An 8,868-nucleotide genomic window follows, 5' to 3' on the forward strand; every position below is an offset into this window, starting at 1 on the left:
CATTTTTCTTGTATAGTGAAAATCTTTCGTCTGATACTTATATAGGCCTGTGACCTTCATTTTTCATTAACTTCATGAGTTACAGCTGGTAGTTTATCAACACACCTAATGATGTCCTACATTCAGCTGCTGAATGGCAGTGAGTGAACTGTATTTCATTTGAAGGGTTGATTAGCATTAACACATATCTCTGTTAGTATTGCTTTTCCTAAGGAGTTTATTGTCTTATTAATAAATGTTGTCTTGGGTGGTTGATATAATGTCACTTTTGTGTTTGAAGTCATATTGTTTTATTTGCCCACTACGGCAATATATATCAAACTGGTGTTGGTTTATTCAATTTAAGAATGGCTTTTCTCTGTTTATCTTCATCTATAGACTTTATTTCAGTCTGAAATAAATTATGGAAATGTTAATAAAAGTAACTGTGTGGACAGGTGGAGCGGGCTTTTGTTTGTGTGTGAATATAGTGGTAGGCTATTCAGGGCTTTCTCCTAGAAATCTCCCTGGGTTAAGGCATAAATACCTACTTGGTCAGATTAAGAACAATATCATGCTTTGAATTGAAATAAGACAATTCTGGCATGCATGCATGCCTGGTGGGAGGGACTAAGACGCAAGGAAAAGACACAAGTGAGGGAAACGGGGATGCAATTAAGAGACTTAGGATGTACCCATAGTAGATATATCAATAGAGTTGATTGGTCTTCAAATTCTCTACCACATGAACTAAGGTCAGCTGCAACTGTCTTCTTTTAAAAGCAGACTTAACACGTAACACGCTAGATTTTAGTAGCAATTAAAACTTCTATTTTAGAATCAGTTTTTTTTTTTATTATTATGACCAGTATTCTCTTTTCAATAATACATTTTTTTTTGTTATTCCCTTTTCACTGTCTTATCTTGTATTTTGTTATCTTATTTTCTTACGTGTTCTTGTCATGTCTGATTCTTGCCTATTTTTTTTTTTTGAAGTATATTGAGTCTATGCCTCTTTTATAAAAGGTGCTATAAAGAAATGTATATTGACTTGACAGCTTTCAAATTTTATAGCGATTGAAGAGACTTTCTGAAGTCGTATATTAGTATGGTATTCAGTGGGAAAACAAAATTACTGTGAGGGTGCTGCACAAAAGTTGTACTGATGACTGCAGAGGTTGATATTGATAGCTGGTAAATACAATCTTACATGGGTTTATTCACTCTTTTCACAGTGTTCACATAGACAATGCCTTCTTTAAATTTAACTGAACAAATTATACATTATTGTATATACATGGATTTTCTTGCATTGTAATGTAATTCGAAGCATCTCTGTGTTATGGAATAACAGGCATTTCTGATGATCAAGTTATGCACAACAGAGAGCACAACATTGCATTCTCTGGGGATTATAGATTAATACTGAGGTATAAATGCTTTTCTTATCTGGCTAAATTGATTTAAGTGGTTAGCTGCCCAAAATACGCACACTAATGCCTTCTTACAATCCCATTTCTTCCGCTGCTAATGCTAACCCAACGCTCATTATCTTTTAATACCACACACTATGTCAGTTGAATTGCTGTGGTCTGTCAGTTTTTATAGGCTCTTTGCACTTAACATTCAATAAATGATAACACTGAAAGAGGCTAAATCAGCATATACTGTATGTTTAACAGTCCAATAATGTCAGAAAAATGATTCTTGCTGAGAGCTCAACTGGGGTGAGCGTGCTGTACAAAGGAGAGAAAGTAGCAAAGGTACCAGTGTCTTTATGGGTTTTTCACATTTGATTAGTTAGCTCTGGGCTGATCTTGACCCAAAGCGACAGAAAGCCTATAGCTACATCTTGTTAACTGCAAGCAAGCACATGACTTGTTGGGGTGTCATTGAGCAACCCAGCTTTGGAGTGGAGTTAACTTAGCCCCAGGTTTTGGGTGGATTATCCCACATTCCACGTTGTAGAGTGTAAAACCGTAGCCCGGGGCCCTGGCAAATCTAATGCCGTGTTCACACCAAAAGCAAAGCGTATATTCGCAATGTGTCTTCGCGTCAGTTTACTCGCAGGTCTATTTGTGTTTATTGGCTTCATTCGCGCTAGACTCGCTGGAGAGGGGGAGGGCCTTATCTCCATGGAAACTGTTGTCAACTCATCCATTTATTTCCGCCATCAACAATGCAAGAAAGAACTAGAAATAGCTACTATATCTGCTTTGTACTCGTTGTGGCAGTCCCAGATGTCCCGGGAAACTAAACGGCGTCTTGTCTGGTTCATAACATCATCCGGTGGCGCCGTATTCACTGAATCCAGCGAGCCACCCGTCGGCTGGTTTACTACAGCTGTATGGACCGAAAATAAACAATTTTACTGTGATTTAATTATAATAAATGTTTTCTGAACGGAGCTCGGATCGATGACAGAGTGACAGGAAGTGAATCTCAACGCTGATTGGCTTTCGCAACACAGCGTCACACAAATTTTTCGCCAAAATATTTCAACTCTGGCTAAGGAAGCGAATTTCGCAATTTCGCCTCATTCGCGACGCAAGGCTCGAGTTTGCGTCTATTCGCGTATATTCGCATCTGTGCATTGACTTTACATGTAAACTGAACGCGCGAAAAATTCGCTTCGCTTTTGGTGTGAACACGGCATAAGGGTACAACCAGACTGAATGTGGCAGGTTTAACAGAGACACCGTCTTTCCTTCATTTCAACAAGAAGAAACCCCCAAGAGTAGTATTGTGGCCTAAAGGTCTTAGACCGAAGTTCATTAAACTATATGGCAGCGTTGTTGTTCTCAAGATCGATTGTGGTCTTGAGAACGGTCTCGAGACCACAATATTTTAAAGGTCTCGTCTCAGAATCGGTCGCATTTTATACGGCCTTGGTCTCAGACAAATTGGACTCTTGATTTTATTTCAAGACTTGTCAAGACTTTTGTTTTGTAATAGCTCTGGATCCGGGCAGACTGGCCATCGGGAAGTACGATAAGACTTCCGAAAGGTGTCTGCGTTTTGAAGGTCTCCAGCATCATCAGTTTCTCTTTATACGAGGAAACTGTGTTGTGTTAAAATGACTGCCGAAAAAGGTTCAGCTATGGCGCTCCTCTGGTCATTAGAGAGCAGGATTGCGGAGCACCTTGGTAGCCAAATGAATTACAGCATGCTGTATCACTGCCAGTCCAGTGTTCAATTCAGACGTTGGGATCTCAGTTGCATTCCAGTCTGTCTCTATGCCGTGAGAAGTATCACACAAAAAAAAAGAAAAATCAAACAAAAGAAGACAGCAGGATGGTAGTATTTTCACATTCAACAGCCACAAAACTTCTTCCAAATGAGAAAGAAATTGGATATGTATTTTCAGCAGCTACTTCAGCCGGTATTATAAACAACTTCAGCCTGGTAAACTAGAATAAAAAACAGGATCCGGCAGCTCCGTTATTGGTATTTTATGGAGCTCAGCAACAGGTGTGTGTTGTCCAAATTAATTATGAATTGCAGTGAAACTATGTTTGTCACCGACACATTTCACTGTTATAGCTGAGGCTGGGGGCAGATGTGTGACATTAAACAGCTTGAAGGCATCATTAAATAAACACGCCTCTCTCCCTCTGCCTTAGATACTGATACTCCTTCCTTGGGCCTGGTTATGCACCACCAGTGTTCAGGGCATACAAGCTTTCTATGTGTTTACATGTCCTTGGTGTCTGATGTGAATGGCCTCCTTGATCTTTCTCCGGCAGTCCATTGACTCCAGGTTGAGAACTTTGACCTCTTCCTAGTCGACCCTGTTACCTTGAACCAACACAGTGGTTACAATCTCCCTTATAGACTACTGCTTGTCCTCAGATGCCTCAAAATCTTAGTTTAGGTAATGTGATGAAACCAGGGCCAGGTTTATTTACTGCATTAAAACAGCGAGATGTGGTTGAAAGCTTATAAGATACAGAAATGCTAATGAGTGGACCTTTGGTCTTAAACTATTTTACTGTGAGTGTGAAATCAGAGCAAGTGTACAATGAGTGATGCTTTAGAACAAGGGCTGTAGTAAATTGGAGCAGGCATCATTGAAAGTTATGTGTTATTATTTAAGGTCCACCAAGGGATGGTGGCTTGGTCAAACAACAGGACGTTTAAAACCAGAGCAAACATTGACTTTAAGCTTGTTACATAGCGTTGTTTTTCTTCTTATGTGAGAAAAAACACCAAGGACGCCTATTATTTATTTACGGTAGTCACATTGATATGGTTGTAATATTAGGTTATTACTTTATTTTTTAACAGAATCCTTGATCTTATTTCTAACCTTAACCAAGTAGTTTTGTTGCCATAATCAAACAAATTGTTTCACAATGTTAACCATAAGGCTCTGTGTTGTTCTGCAAGTGTGATACGAGGTTGATACCATCTGCCACAAGATTGTCTGTTTCTATATAGTTATTCTTAATGCTTGTCATTTGTGCCGACAGGTCTGATTTGATGCAAAATCGGACAAAGTCACAAAGGTTTGCCAGAAACACCTTCAGCTCAGACAAGGCATTTAGATGCAATTGCAAAAGTGGAGAATAGAAATGTTTCAAAATGGATTAGAAGAAAGTCAAAGTCGGAGCAAGTGTTCAATGTTCAGGAAGTATCAGACCTTTTAAAGTTGCAGTAAAAGGGTCCGTCCAAATGTTGAGAACAATGAAGCTACCACCCAACACATCTGAATGAGTCCCTGTGATTTCTCTTTCTGGGGCTGTTCAAGGAGGAACGGTTCTCTGCTCCAGCGTACCTCGCCTCCATGCTTCTTTCTGTGCTTGTTAAACACCGTGGGATATCCATTAGGGTGTGCAAGCCTGCAGCGTCGCTTTGGATCCAAATTCAAGGCCTGTGCCGGCAAAAATATCTGCTCAGGGAGGAGCGGCGCTGTCCCCCGCTTCGTCTTTGAGGGCATCTCCCAGGGGGTAGTTCTGCTTGGAGGGACGGAGACAGGTATAATGGACAAAAAGAATCTCACACCATCACTTCTACTGTGAATACGAAAGCTTTGTGTGTCATCTTAGATATCTTTTTTTTTTTTTGTGGTTCTGACAGCTTGAGGTTACCCCGCATACACAGTTTTCTCCATAACTTTAAATTATTATCATAAAACTCTGGATCGATTCCTCTACATGCATTTTAAATGTAAAGGCCATACACACAGTCTTTGGAGAACAGATTATCATACAGCGTGGTCACTGTAATCATCTGCTTTCCTCTGTAGTCTTTATTGATAGGAGAGACTCATTCCATCATATTCTACGCGATCAGCTACATATTAACTTTAATTTCAAATCCAAAACCTGGCGACAAAGAATAACAAAGAACTACTAAGGAAAAATCTTTATTACAAAGAGCAATCTGTACTAAAAAGCTCAAGAGGAAATACTAAAAGTAAGGTCAAGGTAATAGGTAATAGGTAAAAAAAAAACACAAAAACCTTTTGGAGCCCATGTCTGCATTACAGGCCGTCAAGCATGCTAAGTGTGACAGGAGCAAAATAAAATACAAATAGCCTTGAAAGGTGTTTGGTGAGGCTGTAAAACAGGATTACCAGGGACCAGGGCTCTCGAGTCTGCAGGTAAGCATCTGGAGGGATTATACATTTATTTGGGGTTGTGTGCCCTAAATGTTGAAGTACATCCATTAAAAAAACAGAACCCAAAAACCAGTGACATAAAAAGAGCAACAAGCATGGATGGGATCAAACCGGTCTTACTCAGAACTTCATATCCTATGCGCAACCAAGTCAACGCTGATTTATTTTGCCGTTGTTTTGTCACTTTACATAGCAAGTGTAGTTATGTTACGTAAAAAAACGTACTGCCAAACCACCAACTAAAAACTACGTTGGAGGTTTATTTTGAAGAGATTGTATGCATGAGAAGAGCATAAACTGTATGTGTCGTGTGAACACAGAAGCTTATTTTGAAAAAACATAATGCATGTACATGCAATAATTTGACTGACCAAGCTGGCGTATTTAACAGGTTGGAGTGAGAATAGTTTGATGTAATTGAACCAGCTGTACTGCTTTTTTTTGTAGGAAGACTTTAGTTAGAACTGCTCTTAAATTGGCTATTTCTTTTATATTTTTGAATTATTAGAGCTGTGATGCCAGTGTGAGGCCTGGATTGTCTGGGTCACACAGCTCTCTTGACAACGTGGAGGGAATTATAGGCAGGGATCTGTATTTGATCAGCTTGACCTTTCAATTCACCCACTCATCATGGGGTCTCAGTATTCCATTGCACTCAGCAATTGCTGTTGCTCACAAGAGAGCAGCTGTCCACGGCCTCCCAAACCTGGCTCTGCTAGCGCCAACCTGATTGAGATAAACGTGGAGGAAAAATCCTCCAGTGGTACAGCCAGTGGATAATTAACCTGTGGAAGGTTGGTTGGCTGGTTTGTGTTGGCTGTGGCTCTTCGGTTATCACCATCATTGGCCGCAGAGCTGTGCTGCAGGGTTGCAGACTCTGGTGAGTGGTGATATCATGCCGGTTACAGTAATAAGGACAAAAGGAGGCATAGCGTTTTGTATTTAGAAACAGTAAAACTACCTTTTTTTTATTCACATTTTGAATGCTTTATGTTAGAATGAAAAAAAAGAATAGAGCTTTCAAACTTCAAAATTTCCTTCAGTAGCTGGCAGAAAATGAATTTGGACCAAAACTGTTGCCCCTAGCAACGGAATGGCGATGAAAGGGTTTGGACATATTTTATCTCTGCTAGGCGTAGTCTGAGGAGATTATGTGTTAGGTTTTGTGCCTGCTTCTGTGAGTTTCTCCGTCTGTCTGTTGACGTATAATCTCGCAGACTACTGGACCATCAGCCTAATATTTTCGATGCTCATTTATTATTATATTCACAAAAACCTCCCATGGTTTCTGTGATTCACACTTTTTTTCAATCAGTCATTTTTAAAGTTGAATTGTATCAATATATGTATGCCCACAATTGTTTGTACGTGTGTATCTATGTATGTTTGAGAGAGAGAGAGAGAGAGAGAGAGAGATCCCCCTCCCTCCCTCCCTCCTTTGCATGCTTGTCATTAATATTGTTGAAAGGTTATTTAGTGAAGCACAAGTTGAAAATGGAAAAGGTTGATACTTTCGAGATGGCCTAATGAGAACACACAAAACTCAACCAATCCGGCAAGCAAATCATGCCGGTCACATCATTACATGTGATGCAGAAAGTATTTGAGGGAAAAGAGGCTTTATTTTCGCCTCTTGTCTGTAAAAGGTTGAGATTTGCATATAAATTGACCATTTTATTTCTCCCACTGCAGCCCTTGCAGCCTTTATTTAATTTGCGGTCATGTTAATGAGTTCTGCTAGTATGGCACAATGTGGGACTACTTATACAGTATATTTGAATGCAGATTGTCAGTTTGGGTAACGGCCTCATTTCTTGATTCAGACTTCAGTAAAACCTGCAGGTTTTTGTATATGTTGTCATATTTTTGTATGCAAAGATTGGAAGAGTAGAATTTGCATTTCTCAATTATATGCCATAAACGATAGTTGCAATTGCTCCAAATCTATTTGCCTAATGAGGTCTTGTGTACATGGGAAAAGGTTTTTTTTTCCCCCTGCATAATGCAAACAATGAGGCAATTACAAGTCTGAACCATTCTATTTCATAATGAGGCAGACATCACATCCATGCAATGACCTGATGAACCTTGGATTTAAGTGTTAAGCCGTGAGTGTCTTCCTTGGTGCCTTGCTTACGTCCTGCCTACACAGCTACAACCCATAGGATGAATGGACTGCGCAATTTACAGTTATCATAAAGCTAAAGACCCGCAGGAGACGGATAGCCACAGTAAGATGATTCCCTTGGTAAACACTCACCACAATGGCAGGTGGTTTGGGGGTAATTGTGTTATAATTTCATCAATTATTGAAGGAAATATACATTTTTGATGGGATTAAAACAGTTAAATAAAAAAACATAGCCGTGGACTGACGAGGGTACACAACAGACGGAGCTATCCGACAGAGACACAGACATGATTTTTCTAGTCGATGCTCTGAGGTGACTAATGGAATAGAAGCCAGCACACCTTTGATCCCAGTCTGAGAAACCTGCAATCAAGAGAAAAATGAGGCTGTGCCCCCCCCCCCCCCCTCACACTGGATACTTCTACAAAAATCCGCTGACCTCATTTAAAAAAACAACAGCACACAAAACACAAAAAGAGTGTTGTTCTGGGGTCACACCAAGAGCAGCCACATAACGGATTTGTTTCTGCTCCTGGAAGAAAGTCCCCTTAAAAACAATTATGCAGCATATGCTTGCATAATCCGTAGTTTGCTCTCGGTATAAACACTCATAACCTTGAGTCAAAGTGAAGGCCTGCGGGACACGAAAATGGAACAAACTGAGCCGGTGCATTAACAGTGGGGTTGGCAGAGAAATTCCTGTTGGCCTCGTGCAATTATTTTCTTGGGTGGCTGTCACGGTCCTCCTCAGTTCAGCGAAAAGCAGCAGCCCCTCTGTGATAAACTGTAATTACGTTGCATTCATTCACGCTGTTAACATTAATCATGAAGCACTCAGGATCAGTGGTCAAACACAAAGGCGGGTTTGGATAGTGGATAAAAGCCAAAGCTTTCAAGTACACATCACAACTCAGGTAATAAATTCTTGATATAACGAAGGAGGTCAAGTTGATTTACCAAGTGTTTTATTTAAAGAAACTGTTTATTCAAATCATAGCCACAACATATTTATACTCACAAATGTGACAGTGAGAAATGACAAGTTGTATTGCTTGCATAGTGATACATTCATTAAAAAGAAATGACTCACAGCATTAGTCCAGATGTAATGTTTTCTTTCTATGGTGCCCCTCTA

The sequence above is a fragment of the Anoplopoma fimbria genome, chromosome 15, assembly GCF_027596085.1.
Source record: "Anoplopoma fimbria isolate UVic2021 breed Golden Eagle Sablefish chromosome 15, Afim_UVic_2022, whole genome shotgun sequence".
Lineage (NCBI taxonomy): Eukaryota > Metazoa > Chordata > Actinopteri > Perciformes > Anoplopomatidae > Anoplopoma > Anoplopoma fimbria.